Here is a 12875-nt window from a genome sequence, read left to right on the forward strand (position 1 = left end):
TCAGAACGTACGTGTTAGCCACCTTGGATCTATCAGGTACCGCTAAGGGGATGACAACTTAAATCGTGCTCTTAAATTATTTCCAGATACTTGAATTCTTATTCTTTTCACCCTTTGGTGTTACCTCAGCAGTTAGTGTTAAGGGAATAAAACGTGGGAGTCACATCTTTGAGATTTTTTGCAAAAGGGCCCAGATTAGATGTTGTTTTCTTTTAAATTTTTAGTTGTACTGCTTGAAGAACTACAATTTTGCTTCTGAAACAATTTCCTTTATAATCCACTCCCATTGGTGATATTTATTTGTTTTTTAAGATTTTTTGAGAACCTTTTGAGTTGAAAAATAATCCCCAGCGGTCTGATGTAAAAGGACTAGCAAAATATTCCTCCTGCAGGACGTATACGGTGCGTGTGGTTGGACAGGGACCCGAGCATCCCGTTAGGTCAGAAGACTCCCAGGACCACCAAAGTCACCTCAACAGAACAGTGAGCCGGCCAACATACAATGCATGCATGACAAACAGTACAGTACGCACAGTAAGTACACAACCAAACTGAAAATAAACATAAGCACATCCGGTCCCCAGAGATGGCAAAACAGAATCCATAGAGTTCAAAAAAGAAAAACAAGCCGAACGCCTCACATGGCTAAGACCAAAATACAAACAAACTGAAGCTAACAACAGGAGGACATCCCCTTATCTAAATCCGCCTTATATGGCACCACAGGAACGGGAGTAGCTACAGAGTCAGGAACATCCTCCTCAACATACACTGCCTCCTTAGCACGAACACCCGCATCCTCAGCAGGAGCCTCTTTCTCCTCCGCCAACAGCTCATTGATAATGCTAGAGTCTGGCTTGGTTGGGTGAACAGACGCCAGAGGAGGAACGTATCTCTGTTCTGGCTCAGGAGAAGGATCAACGAGCAGGCTGGGGGCAGAAGAGACGAGCTTTCGCTTCTTCCTCTCCAACACAGAGTCAAGGGAGAAAGGAGCTTTACCTAAGAAAACGGTCATGGCACCGGATAAGCAACACAGTGTCATCCCAGCACACAGAAGGGTAAACAGAGGACAAAGGCCTCACCAGACAACATCTCTGGTTCCGTCTCGTAATTCTCTTCCTCGTTGGCAGAGGCGCCTTCCCCGACCTCCTCGTGAACCTCCTAGTCCTCTTCGTCGTCTACCTTGAGTGGATGAGAGGAGGACCCTGATGGCTAGGATGCGAGGAGAGAGAGGGAAGGTTCGAGCTTCAATAGGGAGGCTAAGGAGGCGTGTTACCACCGAGAGATCTTTGGTGGGGGTTGGTTGCAGCAAATCTGCAGGAAAGAGCCAACAAACAGTGCATGCACGACAGAATATTTACAAAAGCGCGCTACAAATGATGAACACTAGTACTCGAGAAACACAACAAACAAAACTGGAAGATACAATACAAAGTCCGTCTGCACCCCCGTAGGTGCAGACCACAACGAAGTCGAATTGTTCACAGACACACGTATACTCCATCACTAACATTTTTCAGGTGTTGCCAATATAATTACTGCATGAGTAAGCTTGCTCGAGGTTCACACCACCAGGATCGCCCTTAGCGATCAGAACGGTGAAGTCAGGAGGAGGCTATTTCCTCAAGAATCCACCATCTGGAACCCATCTTCCACCAGCTACTCAGCTAGAACCCATCATCCGTCGGCATCTACCAGCAGGATTCCACCTGATATTTACGTGGTCGTACTTACAGACTAGCAGGAACAAGGAGACATAAGTCGGCTAGAACAGCAAGGTGTGGTCCAATGAGAATGAACATATCAGAGTACCAGAATTCAGGTGGTACAAACTACAGAGCGGGAGTTCAATGTGTTGTCCAAGGTTCACAACGGACACATACGCGTTATAGCACAGCAGCAACAACGTGTTTCAGCAGGACAATACTAGCACCATGCAGAGCCTAGAGGATTAATTCCCCTCCTCAACAAGGTTGAGAAGAGAAATTAGGGGCAATTGTTGGGTCCAAAATTTACATTTTTCCACCTAACGACGTGGCATAGCGTCATTGGAGCATAGCATTGGCAAAGGATCGATGACATGGCACACAAATATCTTAAGCAAAGGAAACATAAACTGAGTCAAGCCTATTACTCAGTCAACACAACAAACTCCTCAAAAAGGGGGTGGTTGAGCAAAGATAGGGAGTGGACGTTGAGGAGGAACGCACTAAGGAAATAGCCTATACATAGCATACAAAGTCAAGCAGCAAAGGGCATTCGATCATTCACTCACTCACACTTCAAACCTCTACTCCAGAACTTATCATTCATCATCATACAAGAGCATTAGACTTTATTTCCGTCATAATTGTATCATCACGTCGTTCCACCTCAGTACCCCAGAAAGTTATAGTGCATACATTGGCGGGATACCGACTCCCCCCGCGGGTTTTCCCACATTTGGGTTTTCCACGTCGCCAATTTCTTGTGTCGTTATTTCTTTACTTTGTCTTTTGCTTCGTTTATCGTCATTTATATCGCTATCTTCACTTATTTTTCGACCGTCCTTTATCACAAATCACATATAAATTAACCCCCCGTTTCGAGGCTAAAAAGAGTAGATCGCTTTGACCCACCAAAAGATAAAATCACTAGTAGGTAATTTTTTACCAAAACAACAACAATGAATTAAAAGCATAAAACTTGAATAATAAATTAATGAAGAACGATTAGTACCTGAGTAATTAATGAGGAAAGATTAAAGAACAAAGTATGAATACTAAAGTATTTTCCAGCCGTCGAAAAGTAATAAAAGAGTAACCTAATAAATCCTACGAGTTTAGAATATATATTACAAACAAGACGTTTTTTAGGAAAATACGGAAATAAGACTGTCAAAGAGGTTCCTCAATCGAGCCTTAACATCCTCGATCGAGGAAGGTTACTCGATCGAGCCCTTCTTCACTCGATCGAGGAATCAAGTCCAGCAGCTTGATTTCTTCTTAACTTCTCTTTTTGTCTTCAGGTCTCCTCGTTTCTCGTGCCATGCCTCGTGTATTCCACTTTGCCATATCCGCAATGCTCATCTTCACTTGATTCACCTCGTAATGCGTAAGTTCTGCATTGAAACATAAAGTGGCGGCAGTATCGACATTTCACTAATAAAGGCATATAAATGATATAATAGGCACAGAAACGGTATCAAAATAACATGAAAGGAGTTATAAAAGTGTATATAAAAGTGATACATCAAACTCCCGCAAACCAAACCTTTGCTTGTCTCTAAGCAAAGCAATCAAACCATACAAAAGACAAACATACAATTGGTGAATGAATAACTCAGAGCAAATGTCAAGGCACATACAAATCCTAGCTATCCATATCTATAACAAAGTAATGACCAAAAATTGTGCCAATAAAACAAATCCAAAGGCACGGGTAATAGAAATACGCAGCTGAACTCAACATGTTATATGATACCGAGACTCAGCCAAATACTTTTCAATCTTGCAAGACAAATTAGTTGGATTTTCGCGGTTTCACTCATGCAGTCATAAGGGGTAAGATATATGTAAGATAGAAAGAATTAAGACACTCACTCAACTTATGAAACGTGCATGCAATCTAATGTGATAGAAATTTCTCCAACTAGTACGCATTTACAACAAAGACTAAGTACATGTATCAAGGACAATATGGTGGCAAATGGGTAGGGGTATAGAAGTGGTTTGTGCAAAAGCACGTAAGGATATGTGAGGCTAAGACGGTAGTCGCAGCACTTAAACAAATAACCAATTCTAAATAGAAATTAATGTAACCATCCCAACTAGAGAAATCATCTCAAATTTGACAACATATGAGAGAATATAAGAAATACTCTCCAAAAGTGCATTAGACTCTAGTATATACCACTTATGATCTCCTAACAAAACCGAATGAAGCAATATTTTTTCTTTTTCTTTTTCTTTTTTCTTTTTTTTTCGGATTTTCGGATTTTTTTTTCGCTTCATAATTCTCTTCTTTTTTCATCATAGGAGATCAACACAATTGCTAACAAAATTAAAGCTACAACCCACATGACATAAAAGTCCCAATCCCAACCAAAGTAGCTAAAATAACATGAGACTCAAGCAACTGCGACTGTCTCGAAAAGGTAGGCAAATTCTAGATTGTAGCTATGAAATAGGATATGAAATGGCTACAAGGTTCAAACGAGCTAACAAAACAAGTTAATGTATGGCTTATTTGAACGGTAAGAACCGCCTTTCCTCATGTACTTAATCATATGAATGCGCAAAAAGCTAAGAAACTAATGTCACACTTATGCAGTTTTATATTACATATTACACAAGGAGACCACACTCTTTAGCCTAAATAACAAATGAGACCAGTTTATTAATGTTCCTGGCCTAGGAAGCTCTAAAGACCTCAGAAATTTAAGTGGTTTACGAACATAATATTGTCAAATTTACTCGGCATAAGGCATATTGTGACGGTCAAAACTTGAGTTATGAGCTTTGTTTTTCATAGATAACATGTCAAAACAATGTACATGGACAACTTAAATGGGATTCAAATGCAAAGACAAAGCAAATTATCATCATTGCTAAACAATTCACCAAGACTCGACCTAAAATAAATAAAAACATGTTTTTGTATTTTATAAATTTTTCAATTTTTATGAATTTTTTTTACACACAACATAGATAAAAACACACAACTGAAAGTATATCACACAACAAAAATAAATACTCTCCCCCAAACCTAAATGTCACAGTGTCCTCATTATGACGTCTACAGCATCGCAATCACACAAAAATCCAGCAACCTAAAGGACATTACTAACAAAGGGAAGAGGGAAACAACAAATAAAATAAAATAAAATAAATACAAAGAAAGATAGTACCAGCTGTGTAGCAAAAGCTCCCCCAAAACAGCTGGAAAGTGAGGGATATAGTGACCAGCTGTCACTACTGCGCTCCATCATCATCATAATCATCATCATCATTGCCACCATGGATGGCCTTATCATACCCATCAATCTTCTCAAACATGGCATGAAACTCAGGATCATGAACACGGCCACCTCGGCCTCTAGCACGGCCACCTCGTCTACCACGGCCTCTAGCACGGCCGCCTCTAGGAACAGTTGCTGCAGAAGAAGAAGAAGCTCCAAACTGGCCAAATGGCCCTCTCTGAGACAGAGGGACCCCAATATCCTCAGGAAACACATTGGTAGGCTGGTGAGGGCGAACATGAGTGTAGAATGGTCGACCCAGAACACCATACTCCCTACTAAACTGCCCGTACTCCGCAGGAGTGACACCATAGAGATGGAAAACACGACTCTCATCACCAGGTGTAATGTAGAAGCTCAGAGTAGTACCAGTATACTGACCTCCCCCAGAAATAGTAGTGGCCTCCATCTGCTCCCATAACCGCCTCTCTGTCAAAGCGGTGTTAATACCTTGGTGAATCCTCACTTCCCTCTTAATAGCTGGATCAAAATGGTAACCATAGTGGGAAGTAGAAGCAACAGAAGGGGCAGAAGGTTGTGGCTGGTAAGAACCAGGCAAGTGGGTAGGAGGTCTACGACGCTGTCTATGGCGCCCTCCAGTGGTAGTTGTAGTGCTAGAACCAGGTAAAGTAACCAAAAGCTCATCGGGAATCAAATAAGTGTTGGGTGCAGGTCTCTGCCTAGACTCATTATCCTCTAGAGGTGCGATTTCTGGCAATTTAGAGTTAGGCAATAACATGTAATAGTGATCCCTCACCTTCTAATAATGGTCCTTACCACCAATAATATCAATATAGGAGATGCCATAACGTAGATAGTCATCATCTACCAAAGGCTCAAGGTCCTCCATAGACTCATAAGGAGCATCTCCCTCAAAATCACACAAAACTCCTGCAATCCTAGTAATAATGGCCCCGCAATCTAAATCCGCATACTTCCCAGACATGCGGTCTAAGGCTTGGCAAACAAGGGCTGGTAGAGAGAACTGGAAGGGCTCCTCCTGATAGGGGTTCAAGTAACTAGCCAAAATCAATACTTCCAAGGACGAGGCCTTACTCCTATCATGCCTCCCAAATAATAAATAACTCATGTACCGCAAAAAGAGCCTAAGGCAGACATGCTGCACATCAAGCAATGCCATAGAACTGACATCTGCATCCGCAAAACCAGTAAACAAGGGAAAACATCGAACATCAGATATGCCAGCACCATTATTATATAAATCCCCATCAGTATGCTTATATATGCCTAGTATCTCAGAAAGTCGATCAAAAGTCAAAGACCGTTCAACATTTAACAATCTAAAACGGATCAAGTGTTGCTTTGGGAGATAGACATACGAACTGAGAAATTCAAGAGTCAAGGCACGATAAGATAGTTCATGCATAAGAAAGAGACCTTGTAACCCAAGCTCAAAGAACATAGCATACCTGGCATCGTCAATTTTGAAAGTGCGCAAAATCTTACGGTCTACACACCGAGTTGGAAGCATTGTCTTAGTAGTCAAATCCACAAATTTGTCCCTTTTCTCCTTGTCCCGAAACTCAACAAAAGGAAACTCGTCTATTTGTAGTAGCTCCTCCTCTTCCTGCACGGAAGACTATACTACCACCGGCTGACGAACGGGAGCGCGCCTCTTCTGTGGCCTCTTGCTACCTTGTCCACCAGTCGACATATCTGTAAAAAGACAAGTATATAACCACAAACCAATTTAATACCCAAAACAGTCCCACGTTTTTAAGACCACATGAGTCGGAAAATTCGATTTTGAGGCCGAAAATCACATATAAACCATGTAAAAGGCAAGGGAATTGCAATTATATAATAAAAAGTGAAGATTCCAAGCAAATAAACACAATTTCTAACCAATTTAATGCTAAAAATCAACCCGTATTTTATGAACCCTAATTCCCAAATTTCAAAATTAGGCCTTTAATTCATAAATAATAGGGTTAATAAGCAAGGAAATAGCAATTTCATATAAGCAATGGAAGATTCAAGGAAATAAACACAAGATTTAAACAATAAAAGAGCAAATTTCGGACCATAAATAGCAAAAATCGGGACTTACTTGATAGATTATGAGCAATAAAATACACAAATAAGCATAAAGGAATGATTTAAATCACTAGCAAGCAATTTAGCACAAATGAAGATTTGATGATGATATGAGGAAATAGAGATGAGGATGTGAGTATGAATGAGAGAATAGAGAATAATGAATAACAGAATTAACAATGAGGGTAAGCAAATATGAGAAAAAGAAAGACAAGCAGCCGGTTTTTTTATCGTGAAACCGGTCCAAGCAGGTTCCTCGATCGAGCCTCATACTACTCGATCGAGGCACAAATTTTCAAACTATCCAACTTTTGACATTTGAAATTCTAATTAATGTTCCTTGATCGAGCCCATGATGCTGTTGATCGAGCATGTGAGTTCCTTGATCGAGCCTCCACTCACTCGATCGAGGAACCAGATTCCGTCCTTTACTTCACACTTTGTAATACAAACCAAGTTGAGAACATATTTTATAGGAGAGAAGGAAATTAGACACTGACCTAACTGCGACCTACAGAAGCATGCATGCAATCTAACATGATAGATATCTCTAGCTACCGTACATATGCACTCCAACCAGGTGAGGTCCAAAACACATGCCAAGGACTTACATATGAATGTGAGAAGAGGTAATTGGGTAAGAAGCGGCAAAATAATTTGGATATGTGGAGGTAAAAGCCAAGCTAGCACCGATCACAACCAAAGATAACCATATTCCAGTTTCCAACCCATCATTAAAGAAGATGCACCATGCAAAGTACGGCACACACTCACTCACATCAACAAGTACTTCTTCTTAAGTAATATGAAAATGAATAAGAATAGGAGTAATAAGAGATTTCTGCTTTTCCATCTTTTATAATATCATTTTTCTCCTCTTTTTTTTATATTATTTTTTTATTTTTTTTCAGTCCATCTTTTTCTTCCTTCCTTCCAATATTCTTCACAACACCAACAAAATTGACCACAACAAGACATCTAATATACCAACAAGACTAGCTTGACAAGGGTAGGCAATATGGAATGTAGTTGGATAAATAGGTCAAAACAAGACAAATTTGGCTAACGTGGGGTTAGTAGGTAAAACGTAAAGGAAGGGTCGCCACTCCACATGTGTCACCACCACAAACCGAGTGTATACAGGCAATAAGAGACAAATTTCATGCTTATGCAATTTGATGTTACATGCCATGTAAGGAGTACTACTCACATACTAAATGAAACCAATCATGAATGTCATTGGTTTATGAAGCTCTAAACCTTAGAATGTATATGTGATGAACAAGAGTTATGGTTTGTATACAACACAAAATATAATAGACTAGCAAACAGAATATTCTCATAAAATAATAAAATACTATATAAGAGTGTACTTGCAACGGAAACTACGAACATAGACATACAATCTCGTCAAATCTAGTCAGTCATACGGGAAATAAAATATTTATGACAAGTTTAGCTGCCACCAATTAAACCAATTTCCAACCGTAAAGTCTCAAAACGTCCTCTAGCTAAAGGCTTTGTCAAGATGTCTACCCATTGTTTTTCAGTACTACAAAATTCGAGTTTTATATTCCCTTGTTCAACATGGTCACTTATAAAATGGTGTCTAATTTCAATATGCTTAGTACGCGAGTGCTGCGCGGGGTTTTCGGAAATTATAATAGCACTCGTATTATCATATAAAATAAGAATACAACCTATGTTAACACCATAATCACATAACTATTGCTTAAGCCATAATAATTGAGTACATACCAGTCCTGCTGCAATATATTCGGCTTCTGCTATTGAATGGGCAACTGAATTTTGCTTCTTTGAACCCCCAAGTGATAATGCAAGGTCCAACAAATGTGGCAACACCTGACGTACTTTTCCTGTCAAAAGAACATCCTGCGTAATCGGCATCTGAATATCCGACAAGATCAAAATGGCATTCCATAGGATACCATAGATATAGTTTGGATGTTCCAATAAGATATCGTAAGATTCTCTTTACGGCCGTCATATGCGATTCTTTTAGAGATGATTGATATCTCGCACAAACACACACACTAAACATGATGTCTGGTCTACTTGCAGTTAAATAGAGTAATGACCCAATCATTCATCGGTAAGTTATTTCATCTACAGACTTACGTCTTCATCTAAAGTCAATTTCTTGTCTGCGACCATTGGAGTAGACATAGCATGAGAATTTTCCATTCCGAACTTTCTAATTAACTCCTTAATATATTTCTGCTGATGAATCTTGATGCCTTCCTCGGTTTGTTGAATTTATAGACCTAGGAAGAATTTAAATTCTCCCATCATACTCATCTCAAATTCGGAAGTCATCAACTCTAAAAAATACTTCCTCGGTTTGTTGAATTTGTAGACCTATTATTTGTATGTCATCTTGTGCTGGAATATATGTTGGATGGATTTAAGCCTTTGGCTGGTTGGTTTATTTATGATGGATGATTTTTGTTATTGCATTGGTTATTCAGTTTAATATTGACAGACATCCCCTCGTGGTGATGTAAATTATTATTAAGGTTGCATACATTGGCATAGCATTACATTGGTAATCAGGTTTAGCATGGCTGACATCATGGTGAGAGCCTTCGGGTGATGTGATATAAACTTACTGGCTGAGGTAGACATCATGGTAAGAGCCTTCGGGTGATGTATTATAAACTTACTGGCATACACCATTTAATACCTTTGTGGTGGTGTAAGGCCCTAGGCTGGTTCTGTAGACCTATCGCTGGTGTATATACTCAACTGGAGGTTGAGGGTTGAATTGTGACTCAACGGAGGTTGAGAGCTGATTATGAGAACAATTGATTTGTGTTTGAATCTTTATACTGTTTATATTATCTGTCCTGATATTGTTATCCTACTCAACCTCGTGGTTGACAGTGTATTCGTGAACACCTGTGATGAACCATAATTGGGAGCAGATTTGACAGGTACTAAAGATTAGCTGACTTGGGAGCATATAGGATTGCGTGAGGACTTGACCGTGGCCTAGGCGTCTAGCTGACTTAACTAGTTCATCACAATTTAATTAATAGTCTATTCATTTTATTTCCCCTGCGAGTTGTATTGATTATTATTTCAGTTGCGTTTAATCATGTTGTAATAAAACCATTATTTCAGTTTAAATTATTAAAGTTCTTTGGTGAGTTGGACTTTCTTATTCACTATCTCGGGAAACCGAGATGGTAACAGTCCTATTTATTTGAGAATGTCTAGCTAAAGGCTTCTGAATAAATGGCGGTGTTACAAGTAGTCAATATCGCAATACATATAGTTTAAAACCATAGCCATTACTTTGGAAATCTTCTAACAAACATTGCACGGGACGTGGCTATTAACGTCACATGCGCACTCATGGTTTGCATTTCATCATAAGAACGGATGGGAGCATCAATCCCGGCGATCATATCGCAAGTAGAAAGCTTGCATCTCACCTCTAGTGTCCGATAGGACCAAGACTTTTACATTCAACCACATAAGACGTAAACTCTCGTGTAGAAAGACATACGCCAATGACCATAATCAAGCAAGACATTTACTTCTCTAAGACTCAATTTCTCCTGGTAGGACGACGATAATATATACGGTCTTGGTCTAAATCTGGCCTGTAATACCCCGTATTTTATATAATCGATTAAACGGATATTATTATATATTAGTATTATACATTTTATATTGGTTGCATCGTAATATCGTGAATGTTATTAAGTCGGGTTTATATCGTATATGTTGAGTCGGGCTACATCACACTTTGTCTTTTGGGTCAAGAATTACTCATCTACATTTACCCAACGACCATACCCGTTTAACCCATTTGCCCTACCCGGAACATGTAACCACCATTTACCCTAAACCTAATCTAAGAGCCGCTCTCCCTCTCCCCTCTTTTCATTTTATCATTCATAAAACCATTTCTAAACCTAGAGAAAGGGAGAGGAAGAAGAATTGTCGAGCCTTTCATTTGATTGAAGATTTCTCATCGATTCCAACCTAATTCGATTTCCCTGTTTGTAAGTCGATTTCATTCCATTGTTTATACTGTTTTAAAGTGTTCGTCTTCAAAACGTTTGAAAAGAGAGTCCTGTTTATTTGATGTCTAGTTTATGCATATAAAATCTCGTAGTCAAGTTCTTTATGGTTTGTCCTAGGTGATTTATTTATGAACATGTCGCTGAAAAGTCCGCGAATATGATTTGGTTGTGGAAAATGATTTGAAACCCTAATTTTTATGTCGATTCAGTTATGAGGCTTCTTCATACATCATCTTTGTATAGCTAGATGATAATAGGATTTGGAATTACTGCAAAATAATGTTTTAAACTCGTTTTATGAATCAATACTTTTTATGCGACGGTTTCTGTCAGTTTTTAGAAATCAGTCTGAAAACTCTTGATAAGTTTGGAATTTGAGAAAAACACGTTAGCTATAATTTGTAGCTAAGACTCATGGGGTTCCAATCTAATTGGCCTTGTATCAGTTTAATTTTTCTGGAATTAGTTATGTATTTTATTAAGTCTGTCATGTCTTTGGAAAATCGGGAAAAATCGTGTTTGTTCTTTAAGTTGATATTCCTATTAAGTTATGATGAGTCTAGGTTATGTGCATGATTATTTGATTGAGTAGGTGGTAATTATACATAATTATGTTATGTAGGTGATGGATATGTGAAGGATCATAATTGATTGCTTGTGTGCTTGGATTGCAAAAAGGTAGGGAAATACACTTGACTTATTATCGTTGTTGTTGAATTGTGTTGACTTGTTTGTGTTTCATATGACCAAAGCGTGAACGTTGGCGTGATTCGTGGTTGTTGATTCATGTTATGATTCATATCCTGGAATGTGCTTGACTGAATTGATCGTATTGAGTATATTATCACAACATTCGGCAGAACCAGGCATGATTCTATGATTTACCAGTTCAATGATATACATATTGTGTTGCATTAAATTCTTGAGCATTCATATGCATTGGAGATGGAGGATGTTGTGGTGACGTGGTGTGGTGATGATGATGTTGTGATAAGGCCCGGGCGGGTTCTGCAGGACTTGCCCTGGTGTCCTCAGTTGCGGTGGGCAGATCGGCTACGGTCGATACATAGTCTCTGGGGGATCGGTATGGTGGGTTGTACGAGTTATGAGATATGAGTTGAGATGGAGGTGGAGGTGACGGAGGAGCATGCATATCATATTTTGTTGTTTCATTGTATTCCCTACTCAACCTCGTGGTTGACCCATATATTCGTGAACACCGTGATGACCCAAATATTGGCGGCGGACTTGACGGGTTTATGCGATAGGATGGGAGCTTGATGGGCGTGAGACACAAGATCAGAAGACTTAGTAGCTAGATCATCATTTAGAAGACTTTCACTTTTATTTATGTTAGTTCTTTGTAATTTGATGTAAATGAGGTTTTGTAAAAAAGTTAAGTTAAAGAAATTATGTAATTTGCCTTGGAGTTTAATTTGTTATTCACTACCTCGGGAAACCGAGATGGTAACAGTCCGGTTTATTAGGGAATGTCTTGCTAGAGGCTCCTTTATAAATCGGGGTGTTACAAAGTGGTATCAGAGCGAACGATCCTCAGGCCTAAACCAATGAACCCAATGAACGTAGGATGTGTCTAAATAAAATGAACCCCTGGGAATAAACTGTTAGGAGCTCACAGTGCGGTTAAGAAGGCGCCCTTAATGCGTGCTCTTTTGCCCTCTCAGTTTTGAACCAGGTAACCCGAGAGAAATCGAGTGAATGGGGTAGTTAGAAGGAAAACCTTGGATATAATCGAGTGGGTG

This window comes from Silene latifolia, chromosome X (genome assembly GCF_048544455.1).
Source record: "Silene latifolia isolate original U9 population chromosome X, ASM4854445v1, whole genome shotgun sequence".
In the NCBI taxonomy this organism is placed as follows: domain Eukaryota; kingdom Viridiplantae; phylum Streptophyta; class Magnoliopsida; order Caryophyllales; family Caryophyllaceae; genus Silene; species Silene latifolia.